The 21,296-nt window shown below is 37.7% G+C and overlaps 1 protein-coding gene and 1 long non-coding RNA gene across 7 annotated transcripts in view; one reads left to right on the forward strand and one right to left on the reverse strand.

Moving 5' to 3' along the window:
- The window catches only part of LOC132403001 (ADP-ribose glycohydrolase MACROD1-like), a 1,163,451-nt gene that overhangs the window by 187,071 nt on the left and 955,084 nt on the right, over window positions 1–21,296 (reverse strand). The window lies entirely within an intron of this gene.
- On the forward strand, window positions 1,485–19,946 carry LOC132402509 (uncharacterized). 3 transcript variants are annotated; one of them, XR_009514934.1, is made up of 4 exons: window positions 1,485–1,616; window positions 15,780–15,923; window positions 17,399–17,584; window positions 18,218–19,946. It is a non-coding gene; the product is annotated as an uncharacterized LOC132402509 (long non-coding RNA). The 3 variants fall into 3 exon arrangements; XR_009514932.1 differs by lacking the exon at window positions 1,485–1,616 and adding an exon at window positions 1,640–1,771; XR_009514933.1 differs by lacking the exon at window positions 1,485–1,616 and adding an exon at window positions 1,640–1,771 and having other exon boundaries at window positions 15,780–15,817.

Consider the following 21,296-nt stretch of genomic DNA (forward strand, 5'->3'; position numbering starts at 1 on the left):
TTATCAAAAATCTATTGATCTCAAATTTAAAATGATGATAGCTTCACAGGAAGTGGTTATTCAGATTATTTGCACGTTGCAGTTGTTTATCACCTTGATGCTATACTATGGTTGCACAGTGAACCCACGTTACTGGATATTACACATCACAGGAGGTGTCATAAATGGCTTCAAGTAACAAATTTAGCAAGGATGTGCTTATGACAAGTCAATAAAATAACCAATTTATGGTAAAATTGGATGTCAATTCATGCCAATTTCTGCTCTTGAGAGCTTTAATTTCTCTAAGGTTGTCTACAGGATGGAACAAGGACGAAGTTATTTGCACCTTTTTTAATGTACTTCCCAGTAACATTTAAATAGCATTTTAACACTGCAATACATCTCAGACACCTACAAAGGTGGGCTTTTAAAATGTGACAGTGAGTCATATAAGGACCTGTAAGGAAAGATGACTTTTTTTTATGGTCAAGTGAGAATATCTGAAAACAGAAATAGTTGAAGAGCTATGGCAAGGGATTCCAGAGGAGGTTGTGGTGAGAATATAATTCTGCCCAAAAATATGAGGTTAGTGGTGTTTATAAATCCTATAGGATTGCAGAACCAAAGAAAACAACAAAGATAGTAAGAGATGAAACCTTGTAAGGAATTTGGAAAGAAGAAAATGAATTTAAATAAAAAACACTGACTGTGAACTGCTGTACGGTAATATCATAGGAATATGTACAGAAGACATGAGCTGATGGTTCATTCCATCAATATGCAACTAGAGAGCTCTGAGGAGATCAGGAAAACATGTGAGATTAAAATACTAAAAACAATTAACTTCTTCCTCTCTGAGTATATACCTTGGCTAATAGCAGAAAGATACCATTCCCTGGGCATCAGCCAATGTTGATCATTAGCTTTATAACGTTCTCCTTCGGGTGTACTAATAACGCCAAATTCAACGTCGAGATAAACCACAGTCAATGAAACCAGATCGCAGTAAGATTAACCATTTACTGTTCACTCTTCACATTAACGTATGGTGAAAACTGTTGATAAAACAATACAAGATTGATACAGTATTTGTTCCTTCCTTAATATCACATTTCAATTGTAAATACTTGTAAAGGTGACTATAACTACATTACACTAAGGTGCAGTATACAGGCAGAGTTTACCTGCGCCAGTGACTACTTTAAATACACTTCAATGCAAACTATCCGCAACTCTTTAACTAACGAAAACATAAACACTATCGACCGTCGTTACTTTTAACAGGATCAGCGTTAACATCTTAGTTCAATATATCGATTATCTATTAACTTACAGCGTTGCTCTCACTGTGATTTCTAATGCCTGCAAAACTGCTTGTGCTCAGGTGAGCCTCGTGGAAAGCCCCCACCCTCGCGTTAATTTCAAACCGGTGTTTTCCCACAGGACGCGGCGAAACCGGATGTGACGTCATCGCATGCCGATATATTTTACATGCAATGAATATACTTTAAACACTTCTAATTCTAACTAGAAAATACTAACAAATGAATTACTAAGCAAAAATATTATAAACTAAATAACTGTCGTAAAGACAGCACAAGCTTGTTGCAATGACATTTGGGAATTTAACCTAGGTGAGTCACTCTCTGGTTCTACCTCCCTTTGTAGTTGAGTGGCTAATTTCTGTTCAGCTGTTCTTAATAATACAGCATTTTGTGGAGCCCCAGTGAGCAAGGCCACAATTGTCTGGAGTGAAACCTGTTGATACACCAGCACAAACAATGCCTCAGTAAGTAACCTACTATGGCTGCTAAGTTTCTGAAAAGGTGTGAAATAACAGACAAGACAGGAATAAGGAACAAATAATCAACTGCAACTATTCTTCTGGGAAACTATATTTTGCAGTTATGGATCCTGCCAAAGAAACCAATACATTTTCTGAAAATGTATTATTTAATATTCATTCAGAAATACAAAACAGGCTTCCTGATATTTCAAGATGACAGAGATCTTGTTCAAGTGTAAAATCATTGTTTTCTAAATGGATTTCTTCAATACTAAATCTAAAATACCTTTTGAGAGCACACTAACATTTCTCCTATATCCATGAGACGAGCTAATATAAAAAAAATGCAAACCTGAAGATGGGAACTTTTAACAGTGAACGGCATTTTCTTATTCTTGTGTAAAGGATGTAATTCAACTGAATGTAAATTTGAATACTTTAAGAATGTAGTTTGGATCTTTGTGCTTTGAAGATGGTTGAAGTACATGTTAATGATATGCATTCAACTCAATTTGCAGCAAGACCTCATCCTTAATTAGCAGGACAAGCTGAAAGAAGTTAATGACCCTTCTTCTTTTCAAAACATAGGGGGAGACATATTAGCAGGTTCTCTCATCCATGATGATAAGCAACGGAGATTTTGCAGTGCACTTCTAAAAGATGATGCCTACATGGGCACAAGAGAGTCTGTAGTTGCTGGAAATATTGATCAAATATACAAAATGCTGAAGGAATTCGGCAGGCCAGAGAGTGTCTATGGTGGGGATTAAACAGTCAGCATTTTGGGCTTCATAATGGTCTAGGCCTGAAATGTTAACTGTTTATTCCCCTCTGTAGATGCTGCCCGACCAGCTGGGTTCCTCCAGTACTCAATGTGGGGCCGTCGTCGGTCATGATCGGCCATGGGTACTGCACCTCTGGTAGTCACCGGTTTGTTGAGCAGCGTCAATTGTGGTTATTGAGGCCGATCCTGGAACGGTTGACTCTGCCACAGTTGCTGCATGTGTAGGGCGTTGTGGAATTGTTGTCCACTGTGCTTTCCGTTTAGCTCTCTGCTCCTCAAACGGACTCAGGATCACTCTTTCGCCTTGCTCTAGGTGTTGCTGAAAAGTACCTCGCCATTTGTTGTGGTCATCTGCTGTATCCTCCCAGCACTCTGTGTTGATTTTTAAGGCTTTCATGTCGCACTTGCAGAGGTCCTTGAAGTTAAGCTGAGATCTTCCAACATTCCTCTTGCCTGTTGCTAGTTCTCCATAGAGGACCACTCTTCGTACAACGGACATGGCCCAGCCAGTATGGTCTTTGTTGTCTCATTGTGGGAAGTCCAGCAGGGGAGAGGATCTCCGAGTTTGGGACTTTGTCTCTCCAGTTGATTCCGAGGATGCAGTAAAGGCTGCGCAGGTGAAAACTATTGAGTTTGCTCTCCTGTTTGGAGTAGATGGTCCAAGTCTCACTACCATACAGGAGGGTGCTGATAACGCATGCAATGTACACGGCAGTCTTGGTCTTTGTAGAGAGTTTCAGATTCTCCCAGACACGCGAGGAGAGTCAGGCAAGGATCGACGTTGCTTTGCTGATACGCCTATTGATTTCAGCATCGAGGGAGAGATTGTCACTAATGGTCAACCCCAAGTATGTGAATTCGTGGACCACTTCTTGTCTGTAATGACTGGTGTCCTATGTGTAATGATGTTTATACCTATTGTTCAGCCTATTTCAGTGGTTTCAGAGTTAAGCATTTCAATATAAAAATTCAAGAAGAAAATATGCTTAGACATCATATTTCTGCCTCACATGGAACACTGTCTTTTCTTTTTCAATCTTTTTATTATTATTATTAATATCAACAAAATAAAATTGATACATAGATAATGGGGTTACAAACATACACATTTCAACTGAACATGAAAGAATACATGAGCAATAGTTACAGTATAAATGAGTATTCCCAAATCATGGACGATACTAGTAACAAATAAACAAGGCAAACCTAGGTATATCATAATATATATTAAGAAAAAACAGAAAAAAGAAAAAGAAAAAAGATTATGCAAAAAAAACCTAATCCAATAATCTAATAACTAATAAAGAAAAAAGAGAAAAAGAAAAAGTCAGTGTCGTCAACTCTGATCCTCTCAACATATATAAAATCGAAACTGGAAAAACAAATAGGCTTTGAACAGAGTCATATTACATCATATGAAAATATTGAATAAATGGTCTCCATATCTTTTCAAATTTAATAAAAGTATCCAATACAACACTTAGAAAACCAATGAAATACGGTAGGAGGATTAATTTCTTTCCAATTCAACAAAATAGATCTTCTAGCCATTAATGTAAGAAATGCAATCATTCAACAAGCAGAAGAGGATAAATGGAGTGAGTCCATCATTGGTAAACCAAAAATTGCAGTAATAGAATGAGGTTGTAAATCAATGTACAATACTGTAGAAATAATATCAAAAATGACTTTGCAATATTTTTTCAAAAGCGGACACAACCAGAACATATGAGTTAAAGACGCTATCTCAGAATGACATCTGTTACAAATAGGATTTATATAGGAATAAAAATGAGCCAATTTATCCTTGGACATATGAGCTCTATGCACAACCTTAAACTGTATTAATGAATGTTTAGCACATATAGATGATGTATTAACTAACTGAAGAATTTCATCCCAATTCTCAGTAGGGATACTAAGGTTAAGTTCTCTTTCCCAATCATTTTTAATCTTACCGAAAGGCTCTGAATGTATCTTCATAATTATATTGTAAAGTTTTGATATTAGCCCTTTCTGAGAAGGATTTAGTTCAAATTCCCCAAAATACCTGAAGACACAAAATTTGGAAAAGTAGGAAGTACAGTATTTAAGAAATTCCTAATCTGTAAATATCTAAAAAAATGAAATCTAGGCAAATTATATTTATTAGATATTCAAAAGACATAAAACAATTATCCAAAAATAAACCGGAAAATAGTAGTAATCCTTTAGTCTACCAAGCTGAATAAGCTTGGTCTGTAATAGAAGGATAAAAAAAGCAATTGGATACAGTAGGAATATTTAAAACAAACTGAGTCAATCCAAAAAATTTCCGAAATTGAAACCATATACGTAAAGTATGTTTAACTATCAGATTGTCAATTCATTTCAGCAATTTAGAAAGAGCAACGGGAAGAGAAGACCCTAAAATAGAACCCAATGAAAATCCTTGTACAGATTTAATTTCCAGGTTCACCCAATGAGGGCTAAAAGATAAATCCCAATCTTTAACCAACATATCAAATATCAGATATTAACTGCCCAATAATAAAATCTAAAATTAGACAATGCCAATCCATCTTCCTTCCTTGCCTTCTGTAAATATTTTTTTACCTAATCTAGGATTTTTATTCTGCCATATATATCTGAGAAAATTTTTGAATCAACATTAGCAAAAAAAGATTTTGGAATAAAAATTGGTACCGCTTGAAATATATATAAAAACTTGGGTAAAATAACCATCTTAATAGCATTAATCTGACCTATCAGAGATAAAGATACTGGTGACCATTCAGTAAATAAACATTTAATCTGATCGATTAGGGGTAAAAAATTAACCTTAAATAAGTCCTTAGAGTTTTTGGTGATTTTAATCCCTAAGTAAATAAAAGAGTCATTAACTAACTTAAAAGGTAAATTTCCATAAATTGGAACCTGTCTATTTAAAGGAAACAATTCACTCTTATTAAGATTTAATTTATACCCAGAAAAATGACTAAATTGAGCCAACAATGATATAACTGCAGAAATAGATTTCTCAGGATCAGAAATAAATAATAATAAATCATCTGCATATAACGATAGCTTATGTATATCCATCCCACAATTAATGCCAAAAATGTTCTGTGATTCTCTGATAGCATTTGCCAAGAGCAATTGCAATATCAATAATAATGGACTAAGAGGACAGACTTGTCTAGTACCCCGAAATAAACGAAAAATGGGAGATCTTTGATTGTTAGTAAGCACCAAGGCTACTGGAGTATGATATATCAGTTTAATCCAGGAAATGAATGTTGGACTAAAATTAAACTTCTCAAGCACAGTAAATAAGTATGGCCATTCAACTCTATCAAATGCTTTCTCCGCATCTAGTGAAATGACACATTCTGAAGTGCTATGTGAAGGAGTATAAACAATATTCAATAATCTGCTAACATTGAAAAAAGATTAGCAATTTTTAATAAAACCAGTTTGATCTTCCGAAATAATTTGGGGTAATACCTTCTCCAGCCTGGATGCCAGTAACTTGGAAAAGATCTTGGAATCTACATTCAATAAAGATATTGGTCTATAGGATGCACAGTCAGTAGGGTCTTTATCTTTCTTCAATATTAAAGAAATGGAAGCTCTATAAATAGATTGTGGCAGATTACCCAATCTAATTGCTTCTTCAAAAACCCTGCATAACCAAGGAGAAAGAGTAGCAGAAAAACACTTAAAAAATTCTACTGTATACCCATCTGGACCTGGTGCTTTCCCAGAATTCATAGAGAAAATAACCCCTTTAATTTCTGCATCCGTAATAGGAGTTTCTGATATTGAAAGATCATCTGATGATAATTTTGGAAAATTCAATTTCCCAAGAAAATCACAAATGGTATTATAATCTTGAGGGAATTCAGAATGTTACAGGGAGGTATAAAAATCTTGAAATGATTTGTTTATCTCATCATGGTTAACTGTCAGATCCCCATTTTGCTGACGAATCTGAGTAATTTGACGTTTAACCAAAGCATTCTTCAATTGACTAGCTAACAGTTTACCCCATTTATCACTATGCATATAAAAATCAGATCTGGTTTTCATTAATTGATTTTCAATCGAAGATGTAAGTAATAAACTATTTTCCATTTGAAGTTCAGCCCTTTGTTTGTAAAGCTCCTTACTAGGAGTAGTCAAATATTTCTTGTCAATCTCTTTAATTTTATCAACCAATAAAAGAGTTTCCTTCTTAATGCATTTTCTCAGACCAACGGAGTAGGAGATAATCTGTCCATTTATATATGCTTTAAAGATGTCCCAAAGTGTTCCGCAAGAAATATCATCCATGGAATTAGTTGAAAAGAAGAAATCAATCTGTTCCTTCATAACTTTAATAAAATCTTTAATAAATCTTTAATAAAATCTTTAATAATAATAAACATTAACCATAGCAACCTTTTTGTTAAAAAGTAAGCCAGTAATTAACAAAAATCTACCATTCGGATCCGAAAATATATTGTGTTGGATAAATGCAATAGAGGAGTCAATAAAAATTGGAACTCCCTTTATTTTAGCATTCAAATTCGAATGGTACTGTTGACCCCTCCAAAACCTAAAAAAGCGATAATTGTCCTCTTTCCTCACATGAGTTTCTTGTACAAAAATAATATGCGCATTGAGTCTTTGGAATACTTTGAAAATCTTTTTCCATTTAATCAGATGGTTTAAGCGATTAGTATTCCAAGAGACAAAATTAATGGTCTGAGCCATATTTCTGAAATCAACCCTTTGGGATATAAAGGGTTAACCAAATTATGAACTCATGCTCCCAGAAGAGGAAGAAAAATAAGGGGCGGACCCGGAAGTGATGACATCGCGGACATTTTAGTAGTTTAAAATCAGCCCAAATGAAGAAACTAAAAAAAAACTGATGTAAAGAACATAAGATTTAGAAAAAGACCCCCCACCCCCCACCCAAGAGGAGAAAAGACTTCCCCAGCCAGGAAAAGGCTGGGAAAAAGGAGAAATGAAACTAAATCTACCCCGTATCAGCAGAAGGCAACTCCATATATAAAGGATAAAAAAGATCCACACAAACTCTAAAGAAATAATAATCACTATACTAAAACCAAACTTCTTAATATAACTAAAAAAAACAAAAAGAATATAATCACTAGTAACTTATAAATTGGGTTAAAACCCAAACAAACCAAAAAAATTTAAACTGTGATAAGAAATGCATTATAGGAAGAAGACGAGAGAAAAAAAATGGCGAAATCAAAAAAAAGCCAAAAATATTTTAGAGAAGAAACCGCCATTAGTAGAAAAAAATTCACTTTCGAAGGATTAATAAAAATGACCAAAGCTAAAGTACAGTGATTGAAGTAAGTAAAATAAAAGGATTAGTACATTAAAAAAAAATTAACTGGAGTATAAAATATAGAGTAAACCTACACTAATAGCCAGAAACAAAATCTGGTTTTGGAAACAAAAACCATCTTGCAACGATCAAAATCACTCATCTATTAGAGATGAGAATCCGTAGCAGTAGGGAAGTTCTCATTCAAAAAGCTTCTCGCTTCAAATGTAGAAAAGAAAACACGCCGGGATGCATTGGGAGGCAATATTCTGAGCTTCGCAGGGTATAAGAGCGCAGGTTTTAGATTTTTCTGATAACATTCGGACATCAGAGGTTTAAAAAGAAGCCTTGCCTTCATTACTTCTGGACTAAAATCTTCCACTAATCGAAAATTTCGTTCTTGAAATTTGACCATCCCTACACGTCGAGCCACATGAATAAGTTGTTCTTTAACATGCACATAATGAAATCGGACAATTACAACTGGTGGTGTAGCTGAAGCACTTGGTGATCGACGCATAATTCTGTGAGCTCGATCAAGTAACGGAGGACTGTCTGGGAATACAGAAGGGAACGCATCCTTTAAAAGTTGAGCAAAGTACTTCGAGGGGTCCCCTTGTTCAATACCTTCCGGGAGACCAAGTATGCGTAAGTTCTGTCTTCTGGACCGATTCTCAAAGTTGACACTCTTGGCTTTAAGTGTTTCCACCTGTTTAATTGTCGAAAGTATTTTCTGCTCCAGTTTTTCAATGATCAAGTCTCGCTTCCGAGCGTCCTCTTGCAAAGTTGCGATTAGAACTTGCTGCTGGTTAACTACTGAATCCATCTTATCCATATAATCTTGAAAAGCCTTTATATCTTGTTTGAAAATTTGTCGTTGTTCTTTAAATTTTTCATTTAAAACCTCCAATAACATTTCATAAGTCAATTCAGTGCGCTTAGGATCAGTCTTTTTCTTCTTCCCGTTCCCGTTAGAATCTTTCCCAGGTTCTCGCCCTTTAGATCTAAGAGCCATTTCTGTATTCATTTCTTCAAAATTAACAATAAAGTCTTAAAGATAAGTCCAAAAAACTAGCAAGAATCTTTTGGTGTAGGTAAAAGTAAGTTAAATAAGGGTGATCATAGGTTAAAAAAAGTAAAGGTTATGGAGCGAATCTGAAACAATGCTCACTCCATGAGCGTCTCCTGCTGATTCTCAGAGCACTGTCAATGAAATGACATTGTGCTTCTTTTACATCCAGGAGTGGACAAAGAGAAGTATTAATTAAATAAATATTGGGAAGTCTGAAGCCATACACTTTCAATTTCCACCAACTTCATTACCTGATCACAACTCCGCCCCAATGCAGAGTAACCATTTAAAGTTGAAAATGTCTATGTGTAACCTTAATATTGTACTTGAACCTAACACGAGTATAATTGTCCCATGACCACAATCACTTGCTACCATTGCATTAACATCAACAATTTCTTGGTGGGTCATTTGTTGTGTCATGAGCTGTTGTTGCTTGTATTGTTCCTGTACAAATATAGATGCATTAATTGCTCTCTTTGGGACAACTAATGCATCCAAATCCATAGAGAAGCCTGATGCCATGAAAAGTACTGTCAGAACTCGTTTTCCTGATTTGAACCAGGTCTCAGGATATGCAACACAGCAATGGACCAATACCTATGCAGTTTAACTATCAGCCAACAGATGGGACAACTAAAAATACAAGTGTACAATAAAAATCTACTGCAGTGGTACTCTTTTGTTAGATAGTAACAGTTCAAAAGATCAATGTTTTTATTATCAAAAGATGTTTATGTTTCCATATGCTATTTTAAGCTGCATTTTCCTTGCACGCATTTAAAAGAAAAATTAAGAATAAATTTGCATAAACTATGCATAAACAAAGACTGACAAACAACCAGCGTGCAAAAGAGGACAATGTGCAAATATAAAAAAGAACTCCATCAATTCAGACTTGTGGTGAGTGAAGTTATCTAAGCAGGTTCAGGAACCTGATGGTTGCAGGATAATAACTGTTCCTGAAACTGGTGGCATGGAATCTGAGGCTTCTGCACCTCCTTCCTGATTAGTAAGAAGAAAGCATGGTTTGTATGGTGAGGATAGATGTGATGACAGATGATGCCTTCTTATGTCAGCGCTCAATGTAAATATCCTCAGTCGAGGGGATGACTTTGCCTGTGATGGACTGGACTGTATCCACCACTTTCTGTAAGATTTCCCAATCCTGGGCAACGAAGTTGCATATCAGGCTGTGATAAAACCAGTTAGGATACTCTCCACTGTGCATCTATAAAGTTGCACTGTGAAACAGAAAATTTTTTATAATTCAGAAACTTCATTGTCACAGTTTAAAGTAAATTTATCATCTAATTACATATATGTCACCGTAGACTATCCAGAGGTTCACTTCCTTGATGCCATTCATAGTAAATACAAAGGAACACAATAGAATCAATGGAAAACTGCACACAAAGACATACAAATGACTAATGTGTAAAAGACAACAAATTGTGCAAATATAAAAAAGAAAAACAAAACAAAATAATACTACTAATAAATAAATAATAAATATTGAGAACGTAAGTTGTAGACTCCCTGAAAGTGAGTCCATTGGTTGTGGAATCAGTTCAGTTTTGGCGGGTGGGGGGGGCGGGGTGTGAGGTATCCACTCTGGGTGAGGAGCCTGATAGTTGAGGGGTATTAAGTGGTCAGAACATCTGATAATAGCTTTGAAATTGTATTCAATTAACTAAATTTTATTTTCTCAGTTGTTAGAATGTGATTTAAATTTACATCTCTCAATCATCAGATCAGGTTTCTAATTACAATGTCCAGAAACACAACCACTGGGCTGTCTTATCCCCATGTGGTACATGGTTCCTCAAATATAAACAGATTGTAAAAAGAAATACCTCTTGAGGGAATACTTTCGAACCTTCTGGAAAATAGCACCATGCCTTATCAGAGAGTGAAGGTAATTATTCCTAATGAATTCTGATCATGAGGATCAGAACTCACAGATTTCTCACTCAGCATCTTGAAGAAAGAGACACAATCAATACCCTTTGATTACACTTCAAAATGAAGCCTTTTCACCCTGCAGTATAAGACACTGTTAAATAAAATAACACGTATACAGCTGAATGCTTTGTTATATTTCACTACTCTGTTGACAAGGACAAAGATGGTCAGCAGTATTAAAGGCCAGCTGTTACTCTTTATGATCTGAAACACACACCAAGTTCCTTTCAGTCTTCCTAAAGGACAAATTAAGTCCTTCATGAGGTAAACACCCAAAATACAATTGCCAAATAAGAATACTGACAGAGGCTATGACTGAATGAGATCCATGCTCAGTTTTTTTTCAATTTCTATGTATGGCTTTGTGTCAATATCCAAAAATATTAGAAAAATTTAAAACTAAAATTTAAAATACCACTTAAATATTGTAATTTTGATAACCAAACAGTTAAGCCTCATAATTTAACATCAACAAGACCTAAACGTAACTTGTACTTGAGAATGTATGTGTGCTGTTTCACTCCATGTGAAATGTACTGCTTTGGGGACTGATGGAAACAAAGTCAGTAACAACATTTTGAAAGTAAACCTGAAAGAGGGGAAAAAGCAGGAGAATGAGATTAAATTGGAAAACTATTTTATGGTGTGGGCAAGTAACCACATATCATCTATAAATTTCAAATTCTACATTACATATTTGAAAGTCACAGTTTGTGAATGAGTTTGCTTTTTATGAAGCTGTTGTAATAATTAATATGTTCTGCAGGTCAGATGAGAAATGAGTTTGAATATATTAATTGGGCTCTGTCGCCGATGGCTGATATCCGATAGTACTTTAAGCTCTTAGCTTCAGCCAGTAGGTCTTCAGTTTGGGAGTTTCTATTAACTGAAAGATTGCAAACATGGTGGAAACCTGCTAAAAATACCAGTCTGCAACACTGCTGTGAACTGTGATGATTGCAAGACCTTGTTACACAGCTCAACAACCTCATAGCAAATCATTTATTCATGAAATGTCTCACACAAATATTGAAAGTAAAATGCCACTTCAAAGCACTAACTGATCTTGCATAGACACGTTTCAAAGAAAAGCTCATTATTGAGATCACAGAGAGAGGTGGATACTCATTCTTTGGGGCACATTTCTGTTTCTGTGGATGTCTGTGAAGAACAAGAATTTCAGGGTGTATCTTGCATATATTTCTCTGACATTAAATGGAACTACTAAACACCACTTTCACCTAATCAAAAGAATGGCAAAATGTGGTAGATGCTGTGAAACTGAAACAAAATATAGATTTTGCTGAAAATACAGCAGATCAATTCAGCATCTGAGGAGGGAGAAAATGATGCTTGAACTTCCTGGTTGCAATTACATCAGTCACGCCACAGTCTCAGTAATAGTTACACTGATCAGCTTCCAAACAAGTGTGGCCAAATGTGGAAATCCAACAGCTGGCTTATACGATACATCATTCCTCAAAGTAACCTTCCCTGGCCCTGAAAATTAATGTTGACTGTTAAGTCTAATCCTTTCATATCTTTTGATTTGAAAATATATTAAATCATACTTTCTAAAAAGTTTTGTAATTATAATGTATGCTTTCTGTAACATAATTGATGCAATCTTTATTTCACTTCTGTAACTATTAAGTTGGATAAAAGTTATAGCTTTTTAACATTTTGGATGCTGATTATGTGAAGCTATACAATCTGCTTGATAACACCATGTTGCTGGGTGCCTGAGGTCTTCTGCGGTTGACATCTGATAACAATCAATGCTAGGACAGGGGAAATCAGGCAAGAAAATTTACCAAAACATTTGAACTTTCAACAGGACTGAGTCCTTCTAACATTTTCCCTTTGCTATTTGTTAAATCGTATCCTTGGACCATTCATATTTGGGATGACACTCTGAAGCCCAACTGCTTGTTTCAGCAACCGAAGGTGTACATCATTTTGCAAAGTTCACCTCTGCCTATCCTGTCAGGTGCTTCTTGCCCAATGTACGGAAGACTTTTCAGCTCCTACATTGGCTTTATTAGCTGCCTGAAAATCCTCAAAATCAGATTAGAAGCAAGTCACCCTTGATGACAAGGGATCATGTAAGAGGAAGGTGACAGGGCAAAAAAATTGTGCTAATTGTAGTTTATAAGTTACCATTCTTGCCTTGATAGGTCACCTTAGAAGAGTTGGACTGATCTGTTGCATTTTTGCTAAAAAGAACATGAGTTTGTATGCAGTATTGTGATCACCCCACTGCTGGAAGGATGTGGTCGTGCTGGACAGAATATAAAGGAGATACAAATAAAAGAAAACCTACAGATGCTGAAAATCTTAGCAACACACACAAATTGCTGGAGGAACTCAGCAGGCCAGGCAGCATCTATGGAAAAAAGCACAGTCAACGTTTCAGGCCAAGACCCTTCAGAAGGACTAGAGAAAAAAAGCTGAGTGGTAGATTTGAAAGGTAGGGGGAGGGGAGGGAGAAACACCAGGTGATAGGTGAAACTTGGAGGGGGAGGGATGAAGCAAAAAGCTAGTTAATTGATTGGTGAAAGAGACAGAAGGCCATGGAAGAATGAGAAAAGGGGGAGGGGAGGAGGATCAGAGGGAGGCAATGGGCAGGCAAGAAGTTAAGGTGGAGGGAAAAGAGGAGGGGAAATGGTGAAGGGGGGGCATTACTAGAAATTAGAAAAATCGATGTTCATGCCATCAGGTTGGAGGCTACCCAAATAGAATATAAGGTGTTGTTCCTCCAGCCTAAGTGTGGCCTCATCTCCACAGTGGAGGAGGCCATGGGTGGACATATTGGAAAGGGAATAGGAAGTGGAATTACAATGGGTGGCCAGAGGGAGATCCTGCTTGTTCTGGTGGATGGAGCATTGATGCTCGGCAAAGCGGTCTCCCAATCTACGATGGGTCTCATGGATATACAAGAGGCTACACCAGGAGTACCAAACTAGTGTAAGGAGGGAGATTAGTGGGGAAGGACAAATGGACAAGGGAGTCATGTTGGGTGTGATCCCCGCAGAAAGCAGAAAGTGCAAACACAAAGATGTGTTTGGTGGTGAGATCCAGTTAGAAGTGGCGGAAGTTTCAGAGAATCATGTGCTGGACCCAGAGGCTGGTGGGGTGGTAGGTGAGGACAAGAGGAACCCTATCCCTGGTAGGGAGGCAGGAGGATGCTGCAAGAACAAGTGTTACACCTGTCCCTAATACCTCCTTCCTCATTACTGTTCAGGGCCCCAAACAGTCCTTCCAGGTGAGGTGACACTTCACCTGTGAGTCTGTTGGGGTCATCTACTGTGTTCGGTGCCCCCGGTGTGCCCTCCTGTGTATAGGTGAAACCCGACGTAGATTGGGAGACTGTTTCGCTGAGCATTTATGCTCCGTCTGCCAGAACAAGTGGGATCTCCCAGTGGCCACCCATTTTCATTCCATTTCCTATTCCAATGTGTCCATCCATGGCCTTCTCTACTGTCGTGATAAGGCCACAGTTAGGTTGGAGGAACAACACCTTATATTCCATTTGGGTAGCCTCAAACCTGATGGTACAAACATCGATTTCTCAAACTTTCAGTAATGCCTTACCCAACCCACCTCATCACTTCCCATCCCATTTTCCCTCTCTCATCTCCTTGCCCACCCATCGACTCCCTCTGGTGCTCCTCTCTGCGCCCAGACCCCACTTTTTTCTTTCATCCATGGCCTTCTGTCCCTTTCACCAATCAACTTCCTAGCTTTTTGCTTCATCCTTCCTCCTGCAAGTTTCACCTATCACCTGGTGTTTCTCTCTCCCCTTGCCCCACCTTTCAAATCTACTCCTCAGCTTTCTTCTCCTAAATCATTTACAAAATAGCGGTGTGATGCAGCTTGCAGCAGCCACTCCGGAGCTGATTATCTGTTATTTGTGAAGTGGGGTGCCGTGCACAATCATAATCGATTGAAAACAGACATGGGAGCACGGAGGAACATCGGGAAATCTCCAGGAAGACCTTCATCATTGCTGCTGCTGCTGTGAGGTCCGGGACTCTGCTGGGAAGAACAGGCCCCCAGTCCTCGGGGTTGCGTTGCCGATGGCCGTTGGCAGGGGCGTCTTAATACGCTCAGCAGAGGATGGTGCTCGGAGAAGCTGTGCCGGAGGGGATGTTCGGAAGCTTGGAGGTTCAATGGACTCGGAGTCCGTTGCGGTCAGGTCGCTTTCGTTGTGTGCTGCGTCCGCGAGGTTGAGTCAGGCGATGCCGTGTAAGTCCATAGTGGGGGTATTCCCTTCTGCCGCCGGCGTGGGATGACGAGTCTGTCGGGACCCTGGGGACTTGTGGAAACTGTGTGGTGATTTCTTTTGAACTTATAGTCCTTTAACATCGTTGGACTATTTTTACTGTGCCCATAGTCTGTTTTTTTAATCAATTATGCTATTGTTTCACTGTTGTAACTATATGTTGTAACTATGTGGTTTTGTGCAGGTCTTGTTTGTCTGGTGGATTTGGAGCTCCTTTCTGGGGAACGCGCTAAGACGGTAGCGCAATATTAAAATGCAGCAGCCTCTCCGGACTCAGGATTGGGGATTGCCAAATGTTATGTGGATTTTCTAGTGTAGTCTGTTTTGTCATATGCTTTTGTGATATCATCCTGGAGGAACGTTGTCTCATTTTTTAACTGCATTGCATTTGTGGTTTCTAAATGATAATAAACTGAAACTGAATCTGAATCTGAAATCAGTGCTGTATGATTCAAGACTCCATATGGCACCATGATCTCAATAACTATTTGATTTGTTATTGCTCATACTTGATTCAAAAAGGAGTAAAAATAATAAAAAGATAATATTCTACCATTATCTTTCCTTTCTTTCCTGCAGGTTCAATATAAATCTTATCACTATGGCCAAGAGTTCAGGTGATCTTCCCATCTATCAACCCAATAAATGCAACACAATGGCAAATGGAGAAAAAAATCAATCTACAGATGTTGGAAATAAAACAGAAAATGCTGGGAAGACTAAGTAGGCCAATAAACATCTGCAAAGAACTATAACTAGTGTTTCAGGTTAAAGATAAAGTGCAGTTGTGGTCATCTACCTACAGGAAAGATGTAAATAAAATTGAAAGATGTGGCTGGGACTTGAGGACGTGAGTTATAAGGAAAGGTTGAATTGGTAAAGACTCTATTCCCTAGAATGTAGAAGATTGAGAGGAGATTTGATAGAGGTATACAAAGTTACGAGGGGTATATATAGGGTAAATGCAGCAGGATTTTTCCTCTGAGGTTGTGTGAGCCCACAACTGGAGGTCATGGGTTAATATGAAAGGTGAAATGTTTAAGGGGAACATGACGGGATCTTCTTCACTCAGAGGGTCATGAGAGTATGGAACGTGCTGCCAGCACAAGCAGTGGATGCAGATTCAATTTCAACACTTTAGAGAAATTTGGATAGATACAGGGATCAAAGGGCTATGCTCCAGGTACTGGTCGATGGGACTAGGCAGCCAAAATAGTTCGGCACAAACTAGATGGGCGTAAAGGCCTGCTTTGGTACTGTTATGTTCTAAGAGTCAATGACTCTAAAGAGAAAACAAAAGGAAGAAAGTGTTCAATTCTATGCTCCCTCTCTTGAACTCAAATGCATCCAAAAGCCTCACAGCCAATAGCCTGCTTTGATGTTTTTCTTCCAGTATTATGATGCTGCAAGAGTAGGTAAAATCTGTGGATATCAAATTTCCATGAACTACAGTCTAACAATATCAAAGCTATCTGTTGAACTGATACTGGTTCAAGGATATGTATTGCAGGACACTGACCTAATCTACAAAATAGCAGCCATTGAGTAACAGACCTGTGAAAACGGAATTAAACCTCAATCAAAAGGCAACAACATCCACAATACTTGTTGGACTAGGAGGCAGAAGCCCAACAGCCAACCAAGGTGCCCATCCAAACTAATCCCATTTTCTTTTTGTAAATTGGCTGCCATGTTTCTAACATCACAGCAGAACCTTTATGAGAGAAAAAAAAACACCTGTTTTTGAGGTTTTGGTATAACTAAAGCTATGGAAGGTTTTCTATATCTATTCACAGGAATGTGGATATTGCTCCTAAGTCGGTATTTATTGTCCATTCCTAACTGCTGTATAGTAAATATGTTTTACTTTCTTCACCATTCTATTCTGGAGCTAAGACCTACAACTGATTCATGTTTGACGCCCAAAGTTAAAGCTAATATTTATTTCCAGCAGACAACATAAGGCTGCAGTGCGTCCAACAACATTACCACTGACCTGAGGTTAATTGTTCTTTCTCAAATATATATATATATATATATATATATATCAAAAAACTGGACAAATATCTGTTTCTAATGTTTCTATATCTGTAATTCAGAGATAGATATGATCAATTTTATTCCAGTTTAATGCATTCTGAAACTATTTTTGAACTCTGTTGATTTGCAATACTGTACAAATCTTTGCTTTTTTTTAGTGTCGGTGCTGTGAGTGGTTGAAGTTTATCCTGAAAAGAGTATGAAATAAAATACATTACAATGTGGAAGCAGAACTGTCAAAAGTTTCACAGAAAAGCCTAAAGAATCAGCTTGCAGCCTAATTATGCTGTGCTCAAAAAGGAGACAAGTAAACCATTCATCTCAGCCTTTTCCTTTTAATTCAAGTATGACTTTGAAAATATTTTTATATATTCTAATTTCTCCTTACAATATTACTCACCTAAAATTAAGACTTTATTGTTTATTTAGAGCTTGTGGTGTTTTAAAACTGCAGCTTGCCTTTGCATGTATGATCATTAAATACATGTAAATCCATGTAAGGGAGACAAATTTGGGAGAAAAGCAACAAATAATCTCCAACTGTTGGTGCATTCTTTGTTCTGTGTGGTTCTCATATCATTATCCTATTCAATTAGACTTTGCATAATTCCCTCATTTTATATTTTCCCCTCTGACCTTCATGGTGTGACATGTACAAGAATTATTTAAATGAATAGATGGGGATGGGGGGGGAGGGATTGAGTAAGAATTTCATCAGAAAAAAGAAATTCATTTTAGAAGTCTGGGTGAATTGCATAGAGAATGAATAAACTGGGCGGAAAGTACTCCGAAGCAATAACAGAGACAGCTTGAGTTTCTAGTTCTTTAAATTAATAGGTGGACTGTCAGTCGTGCAGTACTTAGAATGTAAAGGTCATAGTGTATAAATTTATTAAACAGCATTTATGAAGAAGTTTTCTGTTGAGGATACAATTGGAAATATATTAATGGGAACTATTACTATTTGGCTTTTTCAGAAAAATACAGTTATCTAACAAAAACTGAAATGATGGAAAAACTCATCCAATCAAGTAGCATCTGAGGAAAGAAACCCCCAGACACTGTTCTAGATGAGTATCCCTTCTTGAGAATCGAGGAACAAGTGGATAAGCTACAGTTGTAACATTGCTTAATATGGAAAATACACTGCAGCAGAGTGGTCAAAACTGCCCAATGCATCACTGGCACCAACCTACCTGTCATCAAGGACATGTATACAGAAAGGTGACAGAAAATGGCCAAAAACATCATGAGGGATCTCACCGACTCTGCTCATGGACTATTTGTTCCATTCCCATCAGGGAGGAGACTATATAGCATCCATGCCAAGAACTCCTGACTCAAAAACAGTTTCTTTCCCCAAGTGGTTATGCTCCCTCTAAATTATAATGATTAGTGTGCACAAAAATCTTGTGCTTTGCAATTTTTTTGCCCGGTGTGTGCACTGCAACGTTCCCTCTAAGGAACATTCAAACTACGCACAAAAGCTTGTCACCCTCTACCCTTGTTGGCATGTTAAGTATATTTTAGAATCTTATTCAATCATATTAAATTTTCTGGATAGAGTTGACAACAAACACGAGGAAATCTGCAGATGCTGGAAATTCAAGCAACACACACAAAATGCTGGTGGAATACAGCAGGCCAGGCAGCATCTATAAGGAGAAGCACTGTCGACGTTTCGGGCCGAGACCCTTCGTCAGGACTAACTGAAAGGAAAGATAGTAAGAGATTTGAAAGTAGGAGGGGGAGGGGGAAATGCAAAATAATAGGAGAAGACCGGAGAGGGTGGGTGAAGCTGAGAGCTGGAAAGGTTTCCCTTTTGCCAATCACCTTTCTACTTTCAAATCTCTTACTATCTTTCCTTTCAGTTAGTCCTGACGAAGGGTCTTGGCCCGATAGATGCTGCCTGGCCTGCTGTGTTCCACCAGCATTTTGTGTGTGAGAGTTGACAACGTGGAGCTTGCGATGATTTGTCTGCAGATTTTAGAATTGGCTTATTTCTACTGTTTTTATTGAAGAAATTATCAATTCACTATGTCAAATTCCACAGAAGCAAAAGGCATGAAGTGCAAAAGAACAGCTAGCTCATTTAAAGCGGAATGGCTTAATGAAACAGTAGAAATTGCTACACCAAAAGCTCACGAGGCCACGAACGTGCAGCTGCACAGAAAAAGGTGGTAATGCAAGGAGGGGAATTAAAGGCATAGCCAAAGCAAAGATAGTGATCTACATTGAATTTATGATTTGAATATCTCTTTGCCTGATCACTGCAATAATTTTAATTCATTACTTATTCACTTGTTGAAAAAGAAATGTTTGGTATTTGAGAGAAATGATTAAATTAAAGACGGTTCTTAAGGAGTCCATTTAGAATGTGCTGACACAGAAAGAACGTGCAAAGCACGTTGCAGGGCAACGTATAAACCAATTTGCAAAATGAGGATGAAACAATAGCTTGCTGATTAAAGAAGCGATACGGGTAACGGGAAGACATGCTTAACGGTTGAACAATAACGGTGTTAATGCGCTGAGGCTGATAAGTGGGCCAAAGGGTAATCACATTTGTAATTTTGTAATGAGATTAAGGAAGAATGTCTGCACCTCACATGGGTGCAACTCACAAAGTCGTAAACAAGTAGGGTATAAAAAACTGTGCAAAGTGTAATTCGGCACTCAATCTAGCAGGAGCTGGTTGGGTCCGACTCTGCAGACTCGAAAAATAAAGTTTACCGTTCTGCAAATTGCTGAGACTCAGTGTGTTTCTGACGGTATTCTTCTTACACTTTCATTATGATACCAGGAGCAGTTAATTCATTTTGTTACTTTACATTTATAAGGTTTCAAATTCCCCTCAGCCACTTGGACAATGATCTGCACAAATGTTTGAATGTCAGCTGTTACAAACATATTAAGTAACATTACTTTACAAATAATATATTATTCACAGCAGTGTTCCTGGTACTATAACCTTATCTGATTAACATCAGGGTGAACCTAACACTCCCTTTTTGAATCCTCAGTCTTACAAGTAACACGTGAAGTAGCTATTTTAAGATCAACTTTGGACAAAACACCACAATGACATGCTTTTAAAAGCACATGCAATCTAATGCCCTTGCTTTTTGAGTTATGAAAATGATTTCCCTATTAAGGTTTGGATGCATACTCCTGACTGGGCACCTGCCAACCAAAGATCTGTACTAATGTATTATCTTTAATGGATCAAACATTGACTGAATCAGATGGGTTGAGATAAGGGCAAGTGACAAAATGCTTGCCCAAAGCTTCTTTTCCCCCCACTTTAGAAATATCTTAAAGGGGGATAAAAAGAGAGAAAGCTAAAGAAAAGGAGATTTTAGAAGAAAATTCCAAATTTCATACCTCAGGAAGTTAAAGATGACAACAGCCAAAAATGGAACAAGTAAAATCTGAGATGATCAAGAGAAGCCCAGATATTTTTTGTGCTTTACAGGGTTGGGAAACATTGCAGAAATAAGAAGTGATTAGATGACTGGGGGATCAGAAAGTCAGAATCAATATGAAAAAATTGAGCCTTAACAAAACAGGAATAAGCGCAGGTCCAGAAGTAAAGGGGTCATGTGGAAATGGGAGTTAGGACATGATCAAGAGAGCCTAATTATTTTCAGGTTTCATACTGGGAATGAGGGAATGGGGTCAGACGTGTATTGAAATAGTCAGATCTGGAAGCCCAAAAGCCCAAAGGCCATCAAGGAGTTCCAGGCCCAAAGGTTATTCAGTGCATTGTCTGCTTCACAAGGCACGTGTTTGGGTGTGGCCCAACTTGCCCACTATTTTTGAAAGGAGAAGACACTAAAGAGCAAAATACCAACAGTTGTGGTGAAGATTGTGCTGCAGTAGTGTGGGATTTCGGATCTGCGTCGGAATTGGTTTGGTAACAGGGAAAGGAAGGAAAACAAAGTCTTTCAATGAACAGCACCTTGTACAATTACTGCCTTTCAGAGAGCACTTCCTAGTCAAAAAATATTTTTTTAAATCATTGCTGTAACATGGGAAGAATGTAGTCAAATTGCA

This window comes from Hypanus sabinus, chromosome 12, assembly GCF_030144855.1.
Source record: "Hypanus sabinus isolate sHypSab1 chromosome 12, sHypSab1.hap1, whole genome shotgun sequence".
NCBI lineage: Eukaryota > Metazoa > Chordata > Chondrichthyes > Myliobatiformes > Dasyatidae > Hypanus > Hypanus sabinus.